The following is a 25,445-nucleotide window of genomic DNA, read 5'->3' as shown; positions in this document are numbered from 1 at the left end:
GATTCCCAAAGAAATAGCTGCAACTATTTTCATCTTCACCAAAGGTTTCCACTCCAACAGGGATAAGAAAACCAATTTGCACGTCATCTAAATTTACCCTGGCCATCCGAACATCAAAAGCATCTGAATTACCGCTAACCAATCAGCATGAGATTTATGACCACAATCCATAAAAGCATGAAACTCCACATCCACAACACCAACATGTAGATCCAAGGCTAAATCCACATCACCAACAAATGTCAAACTCCCAACACCAATAATCTCATTACTCACAATGAGATGCTCTGCAACATGTAAATCATCACCCACAACAACTTGATCATCTAGGACTAAGCACTCTACAATTTCCATGTTAGATCTATCCAACCAATCATTAAAACAAATCTCCATCTCGACATCAATAAGGTTAAGAACCTTTTTAGCAATAACCATGAGTTTCTCTACACGTTTTGCATCAGACTCTACAAACTTATCAACAAAACCAACTTCCACCTCGACCTTGCCATGCCCTTTTCTCTCTCAAACAAGTCTTTTAGCTAGCTAGATAACTCTCTTCTAGATTAGTAGACTCCAAATCCACTAGCATACAACTCCATTCTTCAGTTTCTTAACTCATGCAGAAAAAGAAGCATCCACAACAACGTCTACCTAAACAATCATCTCATTAATCCTCATCTCCACTATATTACAAATATTCACAATATCCTAAGGTCCAATCTTCTCAGAAGAATCTTCCAAGATATTCACAAACCCTCTACAACAAATCCTTCCCACACTCCTTCTGAAAAACTCAAATTGTTCACAAGTCAAATTGCACTTGCCACCTCATACAAACAACCAAGAACAAATCACAAGTCTAGGAACACATATCTACAATATACATCTTACAAACTCTCTGTGATCATGCCCCAACAAGATCAACCTTCCATATTTGCATCCATCGATCCATTTCTAAGTCCTCTATAATTGTAAGTCAGAACCATGATCTATCACCTCACAACTAAGTTATCTAGGACTCTAGTAAGAACAATCCACCACAAGATTAAGATCTTCTCTGATAAACTTCTCTTAACCCAAGGTCTTGGTGCAAACTTCCTCAACTTCAATGATTTGTCGACATGCTTAGGAACAACTGGGCTCTGATAACATCTGACACAATGCAAGGTAGGAGAATCCCCAAAGGAGACATCCTAGCGGGTTATGGCCAAATACAATAGCAATTACAATAACAGTTCTGCAAGATCCTTCAAGATCCAACCCAAACATTAGCTAGTCTAGATCCACACTCTAGTAGAAATCTCTAAGGAAGATCTAAACTAGTGCTTGCAAGCCCACCAAGCAATCTCCTTGTTTCCCAAGCCTCAACTACTAGCCCTTCTCAAACTTTACTCAAGATCCAAGTGCAAACTGCCTCACATTCAACTCTCTATCCACACACTAAGGAGAAGTTCGCTCACTCAGCTACTCCATCTTCTCCATGTTGGATACCACACTCTATAATGACTCAAGATCCACTCTCTTAAATAAATACCATAAGACTCCACAAGACCCCTTTACTTATACCCAACTAAGCCACATGTTGGCCTAGTATGTTACAAATTAAATAAACCCTTGCATTAAATACATATTTAAGCCGCAAGTAAGCTCACGACAGGAATTAAGTACAACCAAATTAAATTCCAAGGTTGGATCACACTAGAAACCAAACACAAAAAACTCAAGATTAGAAAAATACTTCTGAGTATTGACAATCCACCAAGAATAATTGAGCCCCTTGATTGACCAAGCTACTTAGTCAACATAACAACTGAACCATGCAGTATATGCCGAGCTCCCCAGTGTATGTTGATTTTTACTTCTTTGGTCATTAAGTCCCTTCATTAACTTAGCTACTCGGTCAACACTATAACCAAGCATCACTGAGCTCCCAGTGCATGTCGAGTGCCTCTTCTTTGACGAAGTCGCACTCCAAGAAATCTCCAAAGCAACTACTGAACATTCCTCCAAGACCTCCAAAATGCTCCTGCATCATTAACTCTAATCAAATATTATAGGATACTAAACCTAAAAAATCTCATAATTTTGTTGTTCCTTTAATAAAAAAATGTCAATATTGCATAGAATCAAGTCAAATCCTAAATCTACCAAAATATAACCTTAAACATTGTTGAACTCAAACCTCACTCCACAAGCTCAAATAAATACCAATGTTAATTTTGAAGCTAATGTAATTAAAATATTTAAATACAAGTATTAATCCTATAACTAAAAAAAAAAAATCCTAAACCTATTAGTTGACAAAGGTATATCCAAACTCCCGAGCAAATGAAATGCCACCATAGACACTTAAAAATTTTGAAACTTTTTTATTACAATAAGAAAAATTAAAACCTAAACTAATGTGAGTCAAAATGCAACATCAAGTCCCTAATAAAGAAATCTCAAATGTAATCATAAAAATAATTTTGAACATCAAAACAAATTAAATAATAACCTCATGCAAAAATTTATCATGACATCACAGTAAAATTTTTTTTGAATCCTAACACAAAATCCTAGTAAAAAAAAGTAAATTCAATCCCAACCTAAGACTAATTGAATACTATAAGAAATTAAATTTAGCAAGTGTCAAATTTGTGTTATTCTTTAAATAAAAAAACATTGACATTATGTAGAATCAAGTCATATCCTAAACATACCAAAAAATAATATTAAACATTGTCAAAATTAAATCTCTCTCCACAAGATTAAATCAATACCAATGTTAGCTTTGAAGCTAATGTAATTAGAATCTTTAAAAAGGTATTAATCATATAACTTTAAAAATGCAAATTGAATCTTATACCTAATAGTGTGTGTTAAAAGTGTGACCATTTCTATAAACTCTTCTATCCAAGATATCTAATGAACTAGGAGTCTTCAATGATGGCTTATAGAATCCTATCCATAGTGTGCAATAATCATATAGATTAAGACAGTGACTCTCAAATGAACCCAATAATAAAGATCCTTAAGGTGCACTATAGAATGAAACATTTAAAAGATATCAAGAAATGAGGATGCAAGTATCCATGATCTCAATGTGAAGTGAAATACAAAATAATTTAAGATGAGATGAAAGAGATGCAAGATAAAGAAATCTAATCTAAATGATAATGCAAGATCTCAACTAGTACTCAATAAATCAAATGACAAAGTAACAATATCACCTTAGCACAAATCAAGATGATCTACTATAGATACAAGATGGAAGCTCCTAAGATGCCAGTCACTAAGATGCAAGAATATTCCAAGAAGCAAAGTGACATCATAACAATAGCTCCATGTAGATTCATTATAAAAGAGTGAGGAGAGAGCACTTGTTTAAAGATAAGTGGACAATGAAGATTAAGAGAAAAAAGAAATGTTGGAGATTATATATTAGTCTATCCATGTGATCATGTCTCTCAAGAGGTAAAATGTAACGCCCCGCCAGGGAACCCAAAAGAAATTAACCTAAAGTTTCACTAAGTTTGCCAAACTTTTTTTAAAAAAGATAATAAATTAACAACAATAAAAATAATATAGCAGAAGCAATAACATACACATAAGCACATACCATAAAATAGATTACAATTCTTAAGGGCCCCATGACATTGAATCACATTTAAGTTTAATTAATACTACATCTAACACATAACAATTCCACATCATGGAATAACTACAAGTATGAATGCATTTAAATAATATACAATTATAGGATGCCACTTGGAAATAAATAGAATGCACAATCATCCACTGTACAGGTCATAGGGTATGAGATGCTGAAATAATATACATCATGAAATAGACATCATCTCGTAATATCTATGAAATCAAATATAATACACTTAGAGTATAACCATCCATCATAGATATACAATATTAGATTAAAAAAGAACATTTGCATAATCACATCAAGCAATGACATCCGACGATCGAATCTCAATGGTATAAGAAAATGCACTACCACCCGACCTCATGGAACCTAAATAGCCCACTCCCACCATGCTAAGGAGATAGTCTCAAGTCCCAAATAGGATAACAAAACATAAGTCAAAACCAACATCTAGGCTTAAGGAATCACATGTAAGCAAACTATCTCAAAGGTTACCAAGACACAAGTATCAACTAATCCTAGAGGCAACATAGACACATAGGAAATCTACTATGCAAATGGACAAGTGTCATCACATGAGCCAACTCTAAGGTTTCCATAGTAGCCACTATAGACTCCAGACCCCCTTGTGTCTCTATACATCATCAATATCGTTTCGTACAGACAAGGTATACTAATAAGTTAACTTTAAGGATACCCTCATAGTCTTTAAATACTCTAGACCCCCTAGTGACTTTCTGTGGTACAAATATCTTATTAATTCATTTTAAACCCATTTAATGAAATGTTTTCACTTATTAAAATAACCTACAATAGGTTGCCCGTCAGCCTCTTTAGGGCCTTGACCTCCATTGCAAGCCACTTCGCAACACGACATACTAATAACATACCCTAAGCTTAGTAAATGTAGTAGGTCTCATACAACCATAATTCACTCATCAATTCTTAAATAAGCAACTAGAAAAATATTAAAAACATTACTAATCATAATCATAGATTCCACCAATATGATCATCCTAAAAGGACTAATCCAAAATTAAGTGCACATAAACCAAATCCATGTCATAACATGACATCACCAAAAATAAACAAATCATTTAATCACCTTAGTCCTATACAAGCAACTGGAAATCAATCAAGGATAACTAATAGAAGGCTCAAAAGTTATATTAGGAAAGACACACCATTCACCTCAGTCCCACACAAGAAACTGGAAAGCATATCAAAACATTTGATAAACTCATCATAGCACACACATGACACATCACCATAGTTGGGTATAAAAGATCATATACAAAACATCATCATGAAATCACAGAACAAACTCCCAAGCCTCTGGAAAACATCATGACTGGCTAAAGCTAAGTCAAACCCAATTACCCCAACACCAGTAAATCACACATTACATAAAGTACATAAAAAAGTAACTTTTCATAATTCATTACATTTTTTAAAACACACAAGTTTAATTTTCACTTATAGTTTTTCAAGTTCTCATTCCCATTTCCAAGGGTCATAAATACTAAGTTAAACCCGAAACCCAACACAAGATACATCATACATTTCATCAGAAGTTTAACAACTATTTTCGTAGATCATTTGGTTTTCAAAACACAAAGTTTCAATATTCAATAAAGGTTTCAGTTTTCATTTTCGTTTGCAAAACACAAAGAATCAATAACAACCAGGGTTTCAGTTCTCTTTTCCAAGTATTACTATTTATAGAGTTTTCAATCTCAATCAAGGTTCATGGTAATTACTAAGTTTTCCAAATCATAAAATTATCCTAGTGTCAAATTGGTAATGTTTCTGAGTCCACACGAGTCTCAACACTCAACAAATCATAAAGACTAGTTTACACATTAATTCATAGTACAGTTCATTATAAAAAACACAAGAGTTTAGTAAACATACACATAACAATTTTTGTCTTTTTAAGGTATGTAAATTGCTAAGATTTTCAAGTTTTTATTTTCTAAAGGAAACACAAGATTCGATATACAATTAGATTTTTAGTTCTTGTCTTTTCAAAGTATTATACTTGTTAAGGTTTTTGAGTAATCAAAAGATATAGTAAACTTCCCTTAATAATAGAAATCATTTTCATATTTTAAATAAAACTGTCAAGTTTACTCGAGCTCACAATAAGATTCCTATTTGATTCAAATATTCATAACAACTGAATCTTTTCTAGAATAACATTCGTCATGAAAGTATCCTTAATTACCAAAGAACAACATCCATTCATTTATTTTAACATATAATTATTTATATAAAATAAATAAATAATTAAAATATTTTATTTAAAAAAATTTATTTAATTAAATATTATTATCAAAATATAATAATAATTAATAATTATTAATTGTAATATTTATAAACTAATAATTAAATTTATAATATTAATTATAAAATATCTTTAAAACTATAGTTATAAGTTATCTTTAACAAACTAAAATTATATAATAAAATATAATAAAAATTAAAGCACACTTCATCCCATACATGCATTTCAAATGCAACCCCAAAAAGGGGAGCTTTTTAAAGGCTGCACTGCTTTGGCAGTCTACTACCTTGGCAGCGATCGCTGCTTTGGTAGTGTCTGCCATCACATGACCAAAGGGGGGAGTTCATAGCCCCTCCCTCCATTTAATATTATATATATATTAAATCTTTTTTTTAAAACATTTTTTTTGGCTCTCTTCCCAATAAAATTCATCCAAATCTATACTTTGCTCAGTAAAACAAAATATTGTTTTAAAATATAAAATTATCACAGTAACTTTATTTTACTATGGTAATTTTATAATCAAAATATATTTTTATTTAAATTAATTAACACAATAGATATGATAGGAGAAATACAAAACAAACAATCAAATTTATTAACATAATAATATTTTCTCAAATTTCAAACCCTTTAAATAATCAAAATACCAATCTATAAAATTTACACAATGAAGGTTTCTAATTTCAATTTATTTACAGAGGTTTTCAAAAATAAAGAACAATCAAATGCATACACAAGGGTTTTAAAACTAAATTCAATCACAGATGTTTTCAAGAAACGAAGTGCAATAATTTCAACACGAGGGTTTCAATTTTCTAATTTACATATAGATGATCTTAAAATGAAGAATAATAAACTCGCATACAAGGGTTTCAACCCAAATAACATTTTGAAACTAGAATACGCAACAAATGATAGAAGTTTGAAGGATGAAAATCACTGTACAAGTAAACCACAAGATCCTACCTGGATCTGATGCTAAAACAACAATTGCATGGAGCACACAAATAATATCCTATTTTTGAAACCCTTCTTCTCGAAAAGTTGTTCCTCCAAAATCCGGTTATTGCAAAATGAGCTCTAGATCTCTGATAAATAGTTCTCCCCTAAATTTTGGGCTTTAATTGTGCAATCACATGAGAAGACTCGTTGATCTTTAATTGTTGTTATATTTTAATTTCATGCACAACATTTTTGCAATTAATTAAAATATCTTTATTAAATATTTTTCTTTCTCTCTTTGATTAATTTATTATATTTCAATTTCATGCATAAGATTTATGCAAATTAATTAAAATAACTTTATTAAATTTATTTTTCTCTCTTTAGTTAATTATGAGACATTTTAATAATATATTTATTAATTCAACTAATAATATTATTTAGAGTTTATTATTAAAAATAAAATCCTAAATAATTATTAAATTAAATAAATATAAATATGCCTAAATTAAACTTTAATAAAAAAAATTAAATTTAATTCTTGTATTTAATTAATTTCCCAATTTATTAAATACCAAATTTCTTTATAAAATTTCCATTAAATTAAATCATTAAATTATATTTTAATTATTTTTTGGAGAAACGAATGGAGCCGGAGCGGGCGAACCAGAGATTTGAACGCGGGGGGCAATGGTCCTCTGCTTCAGGAAGAGGGTTTTATGGACATGGTGAAGGAAGATTTTCGGGGTTTTGGCGCCATGGTGGCTAGTCTTATGGGAACCAACTTTCTCGAAAATGGCCCATGAATCGCTACAGGAGGAATGGAGGACATTCAACATTTCCTGCCTACCAAGAACGCGAGTGTTTCCCTTAGCCACAGAGAAGACAAAATAGAAGGAGAGAAGGGAAATGGGGAAATGGGAGAAACAAGAGTGATCCTTTCTACAGACGTTTTGACAAGTTTGACTACTCAAAGATTGCCTATAAATTTTACAGACCAAAGCAACAAAGGAAGTAGTCAAAGGGGCGAAATCGACGGAGAAGGAGGCAAACCACATCTCAGAAGAAAATGTCACTTATGAGGTAATGTCTATTATCCGCATTAATAGTGAAAATCTAAATGAATCTGTTAATGATTTGAGAGAGAAAGCTTTCTTTTTTAAATGGATGGGCTCGTGGCCATCAGTTAAAACTGTTAGAATGGGTTGCAAATCCTTATGGGGGGTAGAATGCAGTTTAAAAACCCTTTCGAATGGCTTCTATATGGGCATAGCACTGAATAAAGTAGACAAAGATGCCATTCTGAACAATGGTCCTTATTTATTGGAGGGAAAGGGTATCATAACCAAGGAATGGAGGCCAAATTTTGACCTGAGTAAAGAAAAAATTCAGTCTCTCCCTATATGGATCAATCTTGATAATCTACCAACAGAATACTGGGAAGAGAAGGTGCTAGCACAAATAGGCAACACAATAGGGGATTATGTAAGTTCTGAGATGGCCCTAAATAAAAAAGATTCTTCTTCCCACCCGAGGATCTTAATCCTTTTAAAAGAGGGAAATCCTTGCCCAGATTACATCAATCTTAGCACGGATAATGGAGTGTGGAAGCAACAGATTGAAATATGGGAAGGGGAGGTTAACAACACTCTTCCAACAATAGTTCTAAATGACAGAAATTGGAAAGGCAAAGGTCTAGAGGTAAACAAGCTCCTAGATGATTTGGAGAAGATGGATGGTCAGATGCAGCAGGATCTACAAGCAAACCACCAAACCCCCACAAATATTTTAAAAGATAATCTGGAATTTCCTACACAGAGGGTTATAGAAGAAAGGGGTATGGAGAGTAGATCAGTTGTAACCGACTTCCTGGGGGAAAAAGAAAACTCCACTCAAGTGGTAGAGGAAACTCCTTGGGAAGAAGTGATAGCTCTGAGGACTAATAAGGAGCAAGAAGACACTCAGTCAGTAGAGATGGGAACACAAAGACATGCAAACTCTGTAGATGAATGTGGAAGGTTGGATTCACAGAATGTAGAAACAGAATTACATGATCACCTAAATCTATCAGGAGACAAGGAGGATTTGAATAGAACTCTGAGGGATCAAATGCTCTTAGTAGAAGAGGAGTTAGTATTCAAAGATATTGAAGTCTCCCCAGGCAGAAACTTAAGCGAATCCTTTGAGGAAACTTTGGATAGTTGCAGTGGCAATGATGAGGAGGAGTCACCCACAGAAGAGGATCCTTTAAATGACCTCGGTCTTTCAAAAGTGCCAGGCATCATGGAGGAAAGGTCTTTAGAACAAACCAATACATAAAAGAAGAAGCCTAATGTTGGAAGGAAAGGGAAAAGAGGACCAAAACCTAACAGGGTCAAGCTAGAAATAGCAGGCAAAGATGAAAGCCAAACAAACATTTTGAGATCGGGAAAAGGCTTAGCCTTTTCCTGGGAGCCATGAAAACACTATCGTGGGATGTTAGGGGCTACAATGCCCCTGACAAGATTCGGTTGATCAAGAGGTGCCTTGATCAATTGAAACCTGATTTGGTTTTTCTTCAAGAAACTAAGATCAAAGAAGAAGATTTTTCTAGTTTTAAAAACAAATTCAGGTGATGGGAATGCATGCTGACAGGAGCAGAGGGTGCTTCTGGAGGTCTAGCGGTTCTATGGAAATCAGAAACAATATCCATCTCGGAGACTTTTTCAAGTGCAAATTGGTAATGGGCAAAGGTTTATGTCAAACATCTTCACTGCTTCTTTAGGGTGATCAATATTTATGGGCCAAATAACAATGCCCAGAAGAGAATATTATGGCAATCCCTAGCTGAGAAAGTGCAGGAAACGAGCAATGAAGTGACTATCCTAGGTGGGGATTTCAATGCCATTTTAAATTCGGAAGACAAAAAAGGGGGGAAAGGATGGCTCTCAGAAAGTCAAAAAGATTTTAGCGCCTTTGTCAATAACAATGGTTTAATAAATATATATTTCAAAAAAGGTGACTTCACATGGACCAATAGAAGAGAAGGTTTTGTGCATATAGTTGAAAAGCTGGACAGATTTTTCATGGCAGGGGATTGGGTAGAGGTAAATTGGTCTTGTGATGCAGAAATTCTCCCTTACCAAGGTTTAGATCACTTTCCTATAATACTTAGGATTAAAGATGAAAAAACGCCTGATAGATGCCCTTTCAAATTTGAGGTAATGTGGATGAAATCAAATGGCTTCTCGAAATTGATTGAGGAATGGTGGAAACAGGCCCAACCAAGAAAAGGTAATAAAGCTTTTATTTTCTTTAAAAAGCTGCAATAATTAAAAGAACAACTTAAAATATGGAACCATGAGCATTTTGGTAATATTTTTGATAAAAAAAAAGGATGTTGAAGAGAAATTAAGAATTTTGAGCCTCAAAGTTATAGAAAATGGTATGTTTGAAGAAGATTTCAAGGTTGAGAAATTTTTAAGGAAGGCATTGGAAGTTTGTCTAAACAAAGAAGAGGCCTTTTGGAGGCAAAAATCCGAAGAAGTGTGGCTAAAGGAAGGGGACAGAAACACTACTTTCTTTCATAACTCAGTTAAAGTTAGAAGAGCAGCAAATAGCATCTAAGAAATCCAAGATATGAATGGTATTCAGAAGAAAGATAGTGAGGAAATAAACAAGGAAGCTGTAAACTTTTTTTCACATAGAAGGCAACAAGAAGAAAGGGATGAACATGGGGTTGAGGAGGTTCTGAATATCATACCAACAACGATCACTGAAGCCTAGAACATAGCTCTGATGGGGACAATAAATGAATGTGAAGTAGTTCAAGCCTTAAAAGGGTTAGGAGGGGATAAAGCTCCAGGACTAGATGGTTTTCCAACAATGTTCTTTCAAAAATTGAGTCATATCTTCCTGAGAGACCTATGGGAAGTAGTAGAGGAATCAAGGCAAGGGGGTTTCATCCTGAAAGATTTTAATAACACCTTTATAACACTTGTGCCAAAGAAGGAAACTTAATAAACTTTGGAGGACTTCAAACCCATCTCACTGTGTAATACAGTTTATAAGATAATTTCAAAGGTGATGGCCAACAGACTCAAGCAGATGTTGAACTCGATTATCTCCACAGAGTAGAGTGGTTTTCTACCAGGCAGATCAATTTTTGAAGGGTTAGTAGTGGCACATGAAGTAATGCACACCATCTGAGCTTTGAAATCACAAAATATGATGGTTAAGCTAGATATAAAAAGAGCATATGATGAGGTAGATAGGGGTTTCATGCTGGAAGTACTTAGTCATTTTGGTTTTAGCAAGAAATGGATCCAATGGGTTAGGAGTTGTATTCAAACTCCTCGTTTCTCAGTTTTGATAAACGAGAGTCCATAAGGCTTCTTTGAACAAGAAAAGGGCATTATACAAGGAGATCTACTATCTCCTTTCCTCTTCATCATCATGGCAGAAGTGTTGGGTAGGCTGATTCAACGACAAAGGGAACTTGGTCAATGGAAGGGGATAAAAATCACGAAAATAGTGGAACCTCTCATGCACTTGCAATTTGTGGATGACACTTTTTTAGTAGGTGTAGCAAGTCTAGAGAAAGCAAAGGTGATGAAAGAAACTTTAGAGTTATATGGCAGAATTTTGGGGCAATTTATAAACTGGAGAAAGTCAGATTTTTTTCTTCAATACCCTCCAGAATGTCAAATGCAGAATCTATCGTATCCTAAATATAAAAATGGGACTAATGCCAAATAAGTACTTAGGAATCCCTTTTTTGTAGGAAAAAATAAGTCAGAATTTTGGGATAAGCTTATTGAAAAGTGTCAACAGAAAATGGAAGGTTGGAGGGGCAGATGGTTAACTCTTGCAGGCAGGATATTGATGCTTCAAACAATCCTATCAGCAATGCCAGTCTTTGCTATGATGTGCCTAGATATCCCTAAAAAAGTGGTTCAGATTATGGAAAGGAAGATGAGGAATTTTTTTTGGAATGGAGCCAATGAAGAAAACAAGATTCCACTGTTAGCATGGGATAAAATATGTCGACCCGAGGATGAAGGGGGAGCAAGATTGAGGGATTGGAATATAATGAATAAAGCACTGGGAGCAAAACTAATATGGGCTCTATATGAGAATCCACAACTTTACTGGGTTAAAGTTTTGAAAGGAAAATACCTAGATTCTATGGAAGACCAAAGGATTTTCACAATTAGAAAACCCCCAAGAGGATCAGCTATTTGGAACTTTATGTTATCATGTAGAGAAGTGATCACAAAGCATATATCATGGCAAATAGGGGATGAGAAATTTGCAAAATTCTGGGAGGACTCGTGGAATGGAATGGCAGTTCTTGGAAACTCAATTGAGGTTAATGAACTAAAATCCCACTTTAAAGAAAGATGGGGAAATTCAGTTAGAGATTATATGAATGAAAAAGAAAGCTTGAAAGGAAAGGAATTGTGTTGGCAGGATGTGTTAAGGGAGGACTTAATAGTAGAACAAAAGGAGCAGATGAAACTTATCTTCAAAGAAAGGAATGTGTTGATCACTAATAGAAAAGACAAAATTGTATGGTGTGGATCCTTATTAGGTAAGTACTCAGTAAAACTTGGATATAACCTTTTAGCAGAAATAGGAAAGGAAAGTTTCCTTTCAAAAGACTTCTGTTGGAATAAGGATGCACTACCTAAAGCAGGGGCCTTTGCATGGCTTGCTTATAGAGGAAGAATTTTAACAGCAGAAAGACTAAGGAGAATAGGGATTATAGGCCCATCGAGGTGTCCTTTATGTGAAAAACAAGAAGAATCACTAGATCACTTATTAATCCAATGCCAATATGCTAGTAAGTGTTGGGATCTAGTTCAATTCAAATTACAATGGCAAGGCCCAAGAGCACATTCAGTAAGGGAGGTCTTTGGTGGATGGCCAAGAGGACATGGGAAATCAACCCTGTCAAGTATTTGGTTAGTAGCTCCGTCTCTGATAATATGCGAGGTATGGAAAGAAAGAAACAGGAGGATTTTTAGGGGTGAAAAGGAGAGCATAAGAAGATGCTTAAACCAAATAATTAATGCAATAGAAGAAACATAAAGTGTGGCAGCAACAAGGAGACAAGGAATGATGGTCCCATTCACAAAAGTAGACAGACTTATGCAAAGATTGTGGCTAGGGATTAGATTTAAATCTCCCTCAGGAGCATTGGTTACAAGCAATAAAGTAGAAAGACAGGAGCAGATTGAATGGGCAAAACCACAGGAAGGTTGGGTGAAAGTTAATTTTGATGGAGCGGCAAAAGGTAACCCGGGAGTTTCAGGGGTTGGGGTAGTCTTCAAAGATAGTGCTGGGCAATTTTTACTGGTAGGAGCAAAAAAACTTCCAATTGGCACAAATAACATTGCAAAATGTCAAGCAGCCTTGATAGCAGTTCAATTAGCCAATAAAGAGGGGTTTAAAAGAATACATTTAGAAGGAGACTCTTTAATTACAGTGCAAGCAATCTCCAAACTAAGTGTAAATGCTTGGCATTTGCAAAATATTATAAATCTCATAGAACAGGAATTACTAAAATTTGAAGACTATAGAATAACCCATATTAAAAGAGCAGGTAATAAAGAGGCAGACATCTTATCAAAACAGTCTCTAACAATGAATGATGAGCAACTGAGGGTAGAGAAAGCTTCCACGCAAGGAGAGCTTTTTAAATGGCTAAGCAAATAAAATTGGGAGGATGAATGAAATAGAAAATAATGCGATAGATGGAAGGCATAATGACCAAAGCACCAAATCTATATAAGCATGTGAAATTTTTAAATTTAAAGAGGCCGCAGACTCCCTTTTAAAGTTATTGTAAGGAGATAAACTACATTTATGAAGTCTTTAAGAGTTGCACGAATTGGAGTTTAATAAGTGAGAAGGGTGACAGACAGATAGGGCAAAAGATTTGATTAGTTTGGTGAAGAGAGAAATGGAACCCTCATTCACCTTCAAAATGGAGCATCAACAGAAGGCTCTCTTTGGATGTGTTGCAGATTTTCGTTTGAAAAAGATGGTAAAATGCTCCTCTCAAGCCGTGGTGGAGGCTTTGTAGCAAACATTGGGTCCTCTTTTTCAAAATGCGGATCATAGATGGAAAATCCAGGTCGACAGATAGTGAAATGGGTAATGAATCAACTCTTCGAAGACACTCTCATCCCAAACATGGACTCCATGTTGGAGTGGGCGCACCCGGGCTAGGCCTTCGACTATAGTGAAAGTTATGAAGATATGGTAGAAGGGCGAGAGAGAGGAGTTATCCCATTTGTAAACTGGCCAAAAGGGTTTTCTAAAAAAGAGGCTTATGTTAATGAACGCTGAGAAGCATGGAATACCCTAAAGAGCACCATCATAGATTTCAATGTGCAAGGACACCGGGAGATAGCGAATTGGGTTGTTCCAAAGAAGAAGCGTTCGACAAAAGGAGGCAATAGAGCCTAATGGAATGGAGGCTGTGAGTTTGTTTTTTTGGGTAGTTATGATAGCAGGATGAACTCTCTCCCTTACACGGATTTTCATGCTAATATGAAAGTTGCGAAATGGTAGTCTGTTTTTGAAATCCTTTCTCCAACTTTCAAAAAAGGTGTAGTAGTTCAATGGAAGTCAATTGATGCAGCGGCTGGGATCAACGAAGTGGAAGGAGCTCTGAATGGGTTAAAGTTGATAAACTGTAGAAAATATGATCATAAGGGATAAATTTTTTGTTGGGTTTTTGTAATTCAGATTAGGGAAAGTTTTTGAAAGATCAAATTGTAAAAAGCTAGCCCTGGGAATTCTTTTTTGTAAGTATGGGTGTAGCATAGTAGGCAGATGTAAAGAGATAACAAGTTAGGAAGAAATTTTTTGTAACGATGTAAAGGAGACTGTATTTTTTTGAATATTAAAAAAAAATCTTATTACTGATAAAAAAAAAATAAATAATATTTTAATTTGATTTAATTAAAATAGAAAATCATCGCAAACCCACAAAACCAAATACAACAGCTCTACTCAAGACAAAGAACACAATCAAACTCCAAGGTCAAAGTCATGAATTCACATCACTTGACGAATTCGAAAACGTGAAACTAACTAAGATACTTGTCCTATTTTCTAGGACAATTGGCTCAGGTTAGGATTTGGACTCAAGAGTTATCTCCCCACTTATACCATTAAAATATTGTAATAGGGTATGCTCATCTTAGTAATTCAGGGAAGTACATAAAATCCATGCATGTACATACACATATATTCTAAACTAAACAGGCAATGGTAGGAAGTGGTACTTCGTGCAGATCCCAACTAGTAGGTGACTATGACTTCCTTCCTCAACCACATCAAAAATGTCATACATAAAGTAAAATAGACAGGTACACCATAAACATGCAAGTATGGGGTAAGTAACCATAGAAACTACATATAAATCATTCCTCTAACTAACATCATGAAATAACTAAAAGTCATTAAATGAACATATATATCATCATCGAAATAATCTTGAAATAACTAAAATAACTTAGTAGCTCATCAATATGAAATACATTTAATGTAATATGATAACCAAGTACTGATAATCATAAAACATAATAAGAAAATTGCCTAAAAGAAGCTGACAATACAATAGAAAAGTCAAGTAGGGGTAGGCATTACCTAAAAGGAGTAGCTATGATTAAGAGGAAAAGTAATGAGTGGTTGACCTAAAGAGGCAAAATCTTCATAAAAAGTCAAAATATTCCACTTATTGGAAAGTACACTTTAAGTGGAGGTATTTTCTTTTAATTTACTTATTATTTTTATTTTAGAAAAGTGAGTTTCATGTTCACTTAAGATAACAAGGTCTTTTATTATTTGGTTAAAAGGGAGCATGTTATTTTAATTGAATATATGTAGGATAAAGTGGTCAAACTTTATGATATAAACAAATAAATGATTATGTGATGATTTGATGAAGAATTAATTAATTAATTAATGGAAGATTAATTAAATGCATAGAAATGGTCTAGTATTTTAATTTAATTTGTTTGACAGGAGGCGTATAATTTACTAGACCAAAATTGGTGATTATATGTGCCCCTCTTTGAGTCATTGTGCAAGTAATTTGAGTAAATAATGATGATGTATCACAATTGACATAAAGTGATGTACTATCCTAATATATCTAACTCTAAGTTTGATCAAACAATGGGCAATAAGATAATGAACTCCAAACTAACTATAAATGAAGGTTAGAAAGATTTATTCTAAACCTGATGAATTAGAGATAATTCTAAATGCACAGTTTGATGTGGAGCGGTGAAATAGAACATTAGGACAAGATTGATAAGATAATACAAGAACTGATGTGATGCAATGAGAATTGATAAGTCCAAAAGCATCTTCCCCAATTTCATAAAGGTTTGAAGAATCACAACTTGATGTAAAATTATGAATTTGAGATGCGATGATAACATAGTATAATCAATTTGAAGCTTTGAAAGATCAATCATAGATTATTTATGCCCTCTCAAGATTGAAATTGAAATGATATAGAGGAGATGCATAAGTGAGCTAGATTTGATCAAATCAAGATAAGGTATGGTTCAATATAATTGGTAAGTGGTTATGAATGCATATAACTAAGTTTGACAACAAAGTAATGAGAATGTGCCCCAATTTGACTAAGTTTGACCAAAAATGTATAGCATTAGAGTAAGGTCAAAACAAGTGATGATGTAGAAATATAAAATATTTTTCCTCAAAATATTAATAGATATGCCTCAAAAGTGTTAGAAATGTTTAGAATAACTAAGAGATGGGTGGGAGGTGAATCCATTACAAAAATTTTAAGTACCATTTGAACAATTAAACATAAACACTCATTGTTCTTCTTATCCTGTTGTTGTTCATTCTCTACTGTAATGATAAAATTATTGTCTTAAACATATCATACTTTGCTGAATATAAAATGTAAAATATTTAAAGCATTCAACACAAGTTTGACACTATGATTTTATGTGGAAACCTAATTTGGGAAAAACCACTAGCAAGATGTCACCACTTTTTCACTCTTTCAAAGTAAGCTATGTTAGGAGCCAACCCTGTTAAAGGCTACAATGCACACTATTAAATGTGACCTGGTTAGAGGATTTAATCACTCTATTAGGAGTGGCCTTATCAAAGGACTTTGATCATTTCATTTATAATGTCACCTTGTGAACGGATTTACACAGACCGTTAAGGCCTTCACATGAATTTTAGGTCAACCTCTATTAAACGAATTTCAATACAAATTGTTTACAATGATTAGAAAGAAAATAACAAGGTTTTGATTATATGATTACAACTAACTTTGCAAGTTCAAATCTCTATTTGGCCCATGTGCTAACTTACTAATAAGTTCTCCATTGTCATCTTTGTTCTTGATTTTCTTGGAAACTCTTCAAGCAATCAACCTTCTCTTCTCATCAACACTTAAGTCTTCTTCTTAGATTCACTTATCAATATTAATATCTACATAAATAATCTCCTTTAGCTTTGCATTCACTCTCACACTTGTGTACCTTTGATCAAACTTTTTCTATATGTGCCTCTTACATTGATGCAGGAGCAACCTGGATTGCCTTGTTATCCTACTCATCTTTGTTCATTCTGCATGTTGGAGCTAAGTGCTAGTGGTTTCCAATCTTTTATTGTTGTTGTTCAGTGGATGTCGAGTTACTGTAGCTCTAATGGATGCCAAGTTACTGTAGCTCTAGTGGATGTCGAGTTACCATAGCTCTAGTGGATGTTGAGTTACTATAGAAATCTAGTCTTGACTAAATGTTCCTTCATGTGTTGAGTGAATTTGTTGGTGCCGAATGTTACTGTTGGTGCCAAGTGCTAGTATTTGTCTTGGTCCTTCTTTGATTGACTTATCTGTGTCTGGTTCCAATTTGGGCCAACCTTGCACGTATTTAATTTTAATATTGGTACTTCATATTTGATGTGAGCTGACTTGTGGTTGTACATGCATTTAATGTAAGGTTTAATTTTGTTATAGGCTAACCTATGGCCACACAAGTATTTAAGGAGGTCTAGGATTGAGTTTTAGGTAGAACTTAGAGGATGTAAAAATTGGAAGCATATGTGTCTGGAAATCCAAATTTGAAGCCAGATCATGGATTTGAATGTATTTTGTATTTGGTCATAACCCAGAAGGCCTTACAATTGGGCATGTATGTTGATTATTTGATGAATCAATAAATTTTTTATCTTCTTCCTCGTTTGGATGTTGTTCTTGTTTTTTTGTTATATTAACTCTTGCAAGGTGGTTTAGATAGTTGTGTATGCCTTTGGCCCTAGTTTTTCATTCCTCCCTGCATCAGGTGGTATCAAAGCTTGAGGTTCATCCTTGTGGAGATTGGATTGTGTAGAACCCTGAGTGAATTGGTTGTGTAGAACCCTAAGTGAATTGGTTGTGGGGTAATAGATCTGAGGATTTGGCCTACGACTTGTAGAGGGTTACAATCTTGTAGGAAACTTGATTTGCAAATATGGTTCGAGGTAGAGGAAATGTTGATAATGCCATATTGGATACATTGAGACAAATTGCAGCCAAATTAGATGTTGTAGAGACAACCTAAAGGAGCAGAGTAGATCTTGATGATGTAAGTGATGATGAAGTAGGAGCACCAAACCCTAATCCAAAACCTAAAGAAGATCAAGATGAAGCAAGGTTAATGAGAATGTTGTCAAAGGCAAATTCAAAGCCTGCTATAGAAGTTGTTCCTTATAAGGGAAAATTGGATACCAATGATGTGTTGGATTGGATCTCTGAAATCTAGAAGTTCTTTGAGTATGAAAACACTCCTGATAATAGGAAGGTAAAAATTGCAGTTACAAGGTTGAAAAGACATGCCTCACTATGGTGGGAGCATTTGCAAACTGATAGACAAAGGAGAGGAAAGGAGAAGATCAAAACTTGGGTGAAGATGGTGAACAAGGTAAAGAACAAATTCCTTCCTACTGATTCCCAAGTAAGCTTGTTAAGAACGATGAAAAATTTAAGACAAAGAGACATGACTGTGAAGGATTATATTAAGGAATTGTATAGATTGGACATCAAATCTAGACATGTGGATGATGATGTTGAGAAAATTACAAGGTACATAAATCAATTGAGATCTAGAATTCAAGATGAAATAAGTTTTGTGAAATTGGAAAGTGTGAAAGAACCATACCAATATGCCTTGAAAGCTAAGGAGATCTTGACAAAGAAGCATGAACAAAAACAAAGAGGTGGTAGATTCTAGAGAGGCAAAGGTAGATATTATGGAGAAGGTGGTAGATCTAACAGTTCTTTGCAAGACAAAGGGAAATTTGAATGGAAGAATGATGAAAAAGGCAAGACCAAGTGGAAAGGTGGTAGCTCATATCGAGGAGATACTAGTTCTTACTGAGGAAGAGGTAATTCTTATTCTAGAGGTGGTTTTCATGGTAATTGTTTTAGATGTGGTAAAGAGGGGCATAGATCCTTTGAGTGTAGATCCTATGAAAGTGGGGAAGGTAACCAAAATGTTGTAATTCAAGGAGACACTAAGGGTTCACCAAGTGGACCTAAGGTTGGAGAAACTTTGATGGTGAGAAGAACCTTATGTAATAAGGGAAGTCATGAGGAACCTATTTTAAGGAGAAGTCTTTTCATGACAAGATGTAAGATGGTTGGAAAATGTTGCAAAGTGATTATTGACAGTGGAAGTTCTAAAAATTTGGCATCAGAAGAGTTGGTTACAAAGTTGCAATTATAGAGGCTAAAGCATCGTAATCCCTATCATGTTTCATGGATCAAAGATGAGCATAAGATATTGGTAAGTGAGCAATGCCTTGTGAAGTTCAAGATTGGACATTACTTTGATGAAGTTTTGTGTGATATTATGCCTATGGATTGTTGTCATATTCTGTTGGGTAGACCTTGACAATATGATAGATATGCTATACATGATGGAAGATTGAATCAATATACTCTTTGGGTGAATGGGAAGAAACAAATATTGCTACCTTTGATTGAAAGTCCAGCTAAGGTTAATTGTACTGCTGTAAAAATTTGCATGGTTAATGGGAAACAATTTGAAAAGGAAATGAAAAAGAATCAAGTTTGTTTTTCTATAATTCCAAGGAGACCAAGTTGTATCAATAGAAACTAAGTGCCAAAAAATAGTGTTAACCGAGTGCCAGTCAGTGGTGATCGAGTGACAGCTGGTAGAATTGACTGAGTACCAGAAGAAATTGCAGAATTGTTGAATGAGTATAAAAAGATTGTTGTAGAGGATATACCTAATGCTTTATCTCCAATGAGAAGTATAAGTTATTGTATGGATCTAATTCCTAGAGCTAGTTTGCAGAACAAAGCACCATATAGATTGACACCTATACATAATGAAAAACTTAATAGACAAGTGCATGAGTTGTTGCAGAAAGGTTTGATCAGAGAAAACTTGAGTCCATATGCTATACCTGTTGTATTAGCACCTAAAAAGAATGGAGAATGGAGAATGTGTACTGATTCTAGAGCTATTAACAAGATCATAGTGAAATATAGGTTTCCTATGTCGAGGATGGATGACATAATGGATTGTTTAAGTGGAGCAAAGTATTTTACAAAGATTGATTTGAAGAGTGGTTATCATCAAATTAGAATTAGAGAAGGCGATGAATGAAAGATTTCTTTCAAGACAAAAGATGGTTTGTATGAATGGTGGTTATGCCTTTTGGTTTGACTAATGCACCTAGTACTTTCATGAGGTTGATGAATGAAGCTATGAAAAGATTTTTGGGTAAGTTTGTGATTATTTATTTGGATGACATTCTAATATTCAGTAAGACCAAGGAAGAACATCTTGAGCATTTTAGAGAAGTATTGTAGAGATTGAAAGAGGAGAAGTTGATGACTAATTTGAAGAAGTGTTCTTTTATGCAAGAGGAGATTGTGTATTTGGGATTTGTGGTTTTAGCTAATAGTTTGAAGATGGATCCTGAGAAGGTAAAAGCAATTTTGGAATGGCCTACACCTAAGAATGTGGGTGAGGTAAGATCATTTCATGGTTCAGCTAGTTTTTACAAGAAGTTTATAAGGAATTTTAGTTCTGTTTGTAATGCTATGACTGAGACAATGAGAGGAGATTAAAAGGAATTTAAGTGGACACATTGAGCTAATAACAATTTTGAGACTTTGAAAAAAAAGGTTGCTGAATTGCCTGTATTGGCTTTGCTTGATTTCAATAAGGTATTTCAAGTTGAATGTGATGCAAGTGGTAGTGCAATAGGAGCTGTACTAAGTCAAGTAGGTAAACCTATTGCTTTCTTTAGTGAGAAGTTGAATGATGCTAAAAGAAAGTATTCTATGTATGATCAAGAGTTTTATGCTATTGTTCAAGCCTTGAAGAAGTGGAGACATTATTTGATTCCTAAGGAGTTTGTGTTGTATACTAATCATAAAGCTTTATAGTACTTGGAAAGTCAACATAAATTGAATCAGAGACATATAAAGTGGTTTGAGTATTTGTAGAGTTTTACATTTGTGATTAAGCATAAGGGTGGAGCTACTAACAGAGTTATGGATGCATTGAGCAGAAGATGTTCCCTGTAGACTGAAATGAAGGTTGAAGTTCTTGGTTTTGATGACATGAAAGAGTTGTATGATACTGATCCTGATTTTTCTGAGGCACAGAGAGAGTGTAGAGTACCAAATTTAACAGATCACATAAGTATGATGAATATTTCATTCAAGAAGGTATGTTGTTCAAAGAAATTTAGTTGTGCATCCCTAGAAGTTCTATGAGAATCAATTTGATTAAGGAAAAGCATAGTCGTGGATTGGCTAGACATTTTGGAATTGATAAGACATTGAGTTTGCTGAAGGATAAGTATTACTGGCCACATATGTATAAGGATGTTCAAAAATTTGTGAAGAGTTGTGAAGTTTGTTAAGTTGGAAAAGGAGTAAGTCAAAATACTAGTTTGTATACACCTATTACTATTCTTGAGAAACCTTGGAGCAACATCAATATGGATTTTGTTCTTGGATTGCCTAAGATAGTGAAGGGGTATGATTCTATATTTGTTGTGGTGGGTAGATTTTCTAAGATGGCTCATTTCATACCATGTAAAAAAACATCAGATGTTGAGCAAGTTGCTGAACTTTTATTCAAAGAGATTGTGAAATTGCATGGACTACCAAGAAGTATTATTTTTGATAGAGACAATAAGTTTGTTGGTTATTTTTGGAAGACTTTTTGGAAGAAGATGGGTACTGAGCTGAAGTTTAGTTATACATTCCATCCACAAACAAATGGACAGAAAAAGTTTGTGAATAGAAGCTTGGGTAATTTGTTGAGATGTTTAGTGGGAGATAAGCCAAGTAATTGTGAAGTAGTGTTGGCACAAGCTGAGTTTGCAATAATAATTCTGTGAATAAGAGTACAGGAAAAACACCTTTTGAGATTGTTATTGGAATGCAGCCTAGAGGTATATCTGATTTGAGAGATATTGCTGGTGAAGAAAAGAGAAGTGTTGCATGGGAAGAATTTGTTGATTTTATGGAATCTTTGCATTAGGAAGTGAAGTTGAGGATGGAATAAAGTAATAATAAGTATAAGGAGAATGCTAATAAGTCTAGAAGACATCATGATTTTGAAGTTGGTGATGAGCTGATGGTTCATTTGAAGAAAGGAAGATTTCCCATTGGAACATACAATAAGTTGAAGATAAAGAAGTTTGGACCTTGTAAGATCTTGAAGAAGTTTGAGAGTGTTAATGCTTATGAAGTTGAGTTACCTAATGACATGGATATATCTCCTATATTCAATATTGTTGATTTGTATAAGTATCATGAGTTAGATGATGAAGTTGTTGTATTAGAAGATTATCCTAAGAAGTAAATTGAAGAGTTGAATAGATATTGGACTAGAGAATTGGCAAGAGCACAAGAAGAAAAGATTACTATGAATATTTGGTGAAGTGGAAGAACAAACCTATTGAAGATGCTTCATGGATTTCTCAATCTGAGTTGGATCCAACTCAGGTTGTAACATCTCAATGATTCAAGAGAATCATTTATTTCAACCCTAGTTGTTTGATGCAGGAGCATCCTGGATTGCCTTGTTATCCTGCTCATCTTTGTTCATTCTGCATGTTGGAGCTAAGTGCCAATGGTTTCTAATCTTTTGTTACTGTTGTGATGTTTAGTGGATGCTAAGTTGTTGTAGCTCTAATAGATGTTGAGTTACTATAGCTCTAGTGGATGCCGAGTTAGTGTAGTAATCTAGTGTTGACTGAGTGTTCCTTCATGTACCAAGTGACTTTGTCGGTGCCAAGTGTTCTTGTTTGTGCCAAGTGCCAATATTTGTCTTGGTCCTTCTTTGATCTAGTTGTCTATGTCTGGTTCTAGTTTGGGCTGACCTTGCACGTATTTAATTTCAATATTGGTAGTTGATATTTGATGTGAGCTAACTTGTGGCTATGCATCCATTTAATGTAAGGTTTAATTTTGTGATAGGTTGACCTATGGCCACACAAGTATTTAAGGAGGTTTAGGATGGATTTTTAGATAAAACTTAGAGGATGTAAAAGTTGGAAGCATATGTATTTGAAAATTTTAATTTGAAGTTGGATTGCGAATTTGAATGTATTTTTTATTTGGTCGTAACCTAGAAGGCCTTACAACTGGGCATGTATGCTAATTATTTGATGAATCAATAAGTGTTTTCTCTTCTTCCTCCTTTGGATGTTCTTCTTGTGTTTCCACTGTGTTAACTCTTGCAAGGTGGTTTGGATAGTTGGGTATGCCTTTGGACCTAGTTTTTCATTCCTCCCTGTGCCATACATACACTCGCACCCACACTCTTGTAGGAATTGGCACGCTTTACATAGACAATTCTTGCTTTGCTATTTTCCACAATCATCACAAATCTTAGGGTTTACGATCAGGCTCAACATGATTCATTGTATCTATCAATCTTCTTGATCTTTCTCTATAATCCATCTGTTAGGTCTTTACCTAGTCCTCACCTAATATTTAATGATCCAACTCATCAATCTTATCTTTAACACAGTTTAGATCTCCCAAGAAATCAACTAAGTCAGCTTGCATCTCCTAACAGTCATTTTAAGGACTTAACATTCTATGTAAATCCTTTAACAAGTTGACATTCTAAATGGAATGATCAAATTCCTCTGGCAAGGTCACTCCTAATAGGGTGATTAAATCTTCTAACTAGGTCACATTTAATAGTGTGTATTGTAAACCTTTAACAAGGTTGGCTCCTAACAAAGCTCACTTTGAATGAGTGATAAAGTGGTAACATGTTGCTGGTGGTTTTCCCAAATTGGGTTTCCACATAAAATCCTAGTGTAAAACTTATGTTGAATGATTTATATGTTTTTCATTTGATAAAGTTTATATTCAACAAAGTATGTTATGTTTGAGATGATAATTTTATCAGTATAGTAGAGACTGACCAACAACTGGATAAGCATTAGGACTCCCTCTGGGGCCAAATCCTTCGAATTCTTTTTGGGAAGATCTTATTAAGAAATTCAACAAGAAATTGACAGGTTGGAAAGGTAATTTATTGAGTCAACTTGAAAAAATTACTCTTCTTCAGGCTTGTCTCCAAAGTATTCCTATGTATGCTTTGAGTCTTTTTAGGATTTGAACTAAATACACTAATACTATTGACAAAATCCAAAGGAACTTCCTCTAGTCTAGTTCTAAGGATAAGAAGAGAATGGCTTTAATTTCATGGGATCAAATTTGTAAGCCTAAGCTGGATGGTGGTTTGGGGATCAAGTCTATCAGGAGTATCAATAATGCTCTTCTTGCTAAGTAGAGTTGGAGAGTTTATCATGAAAATAAGGAGTGGAGTTCTATTTGGAAACATAAATACCTATTTGATGCTCCTTTTTTGTTTGATTTTCTTTCTTATCCTAATGTCATATCTCCTGCTACCATTTGGGGAGCTGTTCAGGGAGCTAAAAATATTTTAATCAAAGGATGTATTTGGAAAGTGGGTGATGGGTAGAAGATCAAGTTTTGGGATGATGTGTGGCTTTTGGATCATCCTCTCATTAAGGATTTTGAGGATAGAACTCCTATTGACAAATGTAAATAGACTTTTGGTATTTTTGTGGAAAATTACTAGATTAATAATGAATGGGTTAACCTAGTTGAAGATAATATGTTTTTTTTATGGTATCCAGTTAATCTTGAATGCTTTTAGCCTATATCCTCATATTGAAGATAAAAGGGTTTCGGGATTTGAACAAGAGGTTTTTTTAAAATCTCTTATGTTTTTACAACCAAGGAAAAGGGAATTAGACCTTTATGGACTAAAGCTTTGATTAAAGATCTTATTCCTAAAATTAACATTTTCTTTGGATCTTGCTTCAAAACAAAATTTTAACCTTGGACAATTTGCCAAAAACAAGGGTTTATGTGGTTAATAGATGTTGCCTATGTAAAATGGATTATGAAGATAGGAATCATCTTTTCTTAAATTGAAATTATAGTAAAAAATTATGGAGTTATATCCTTATCTACTAGAATTCAGATTGGGTTCAACAAAA

Source organism: Cupressus sempervirens, chromosome 5 (genome assembly GCF_028749045.1).
Source record: "Cupressus sempervirens isolate cs-2001-9-10 chromosome 5, ASM2874904v1, whole genome shotgun sequence".
Classification (NCBI taxonomy): domain Eukaryota; kingdom Viridiplantae; phylum Streptophyta; class Pinopsida; order Cupressales; family Cupressaceae; genus Cupressus; species Cupressus sempervirens.
The sequence above is the reverse complement of the archived record's forward strand: the minus strand, read 5'-3'. Positions refer to the sequence as shown.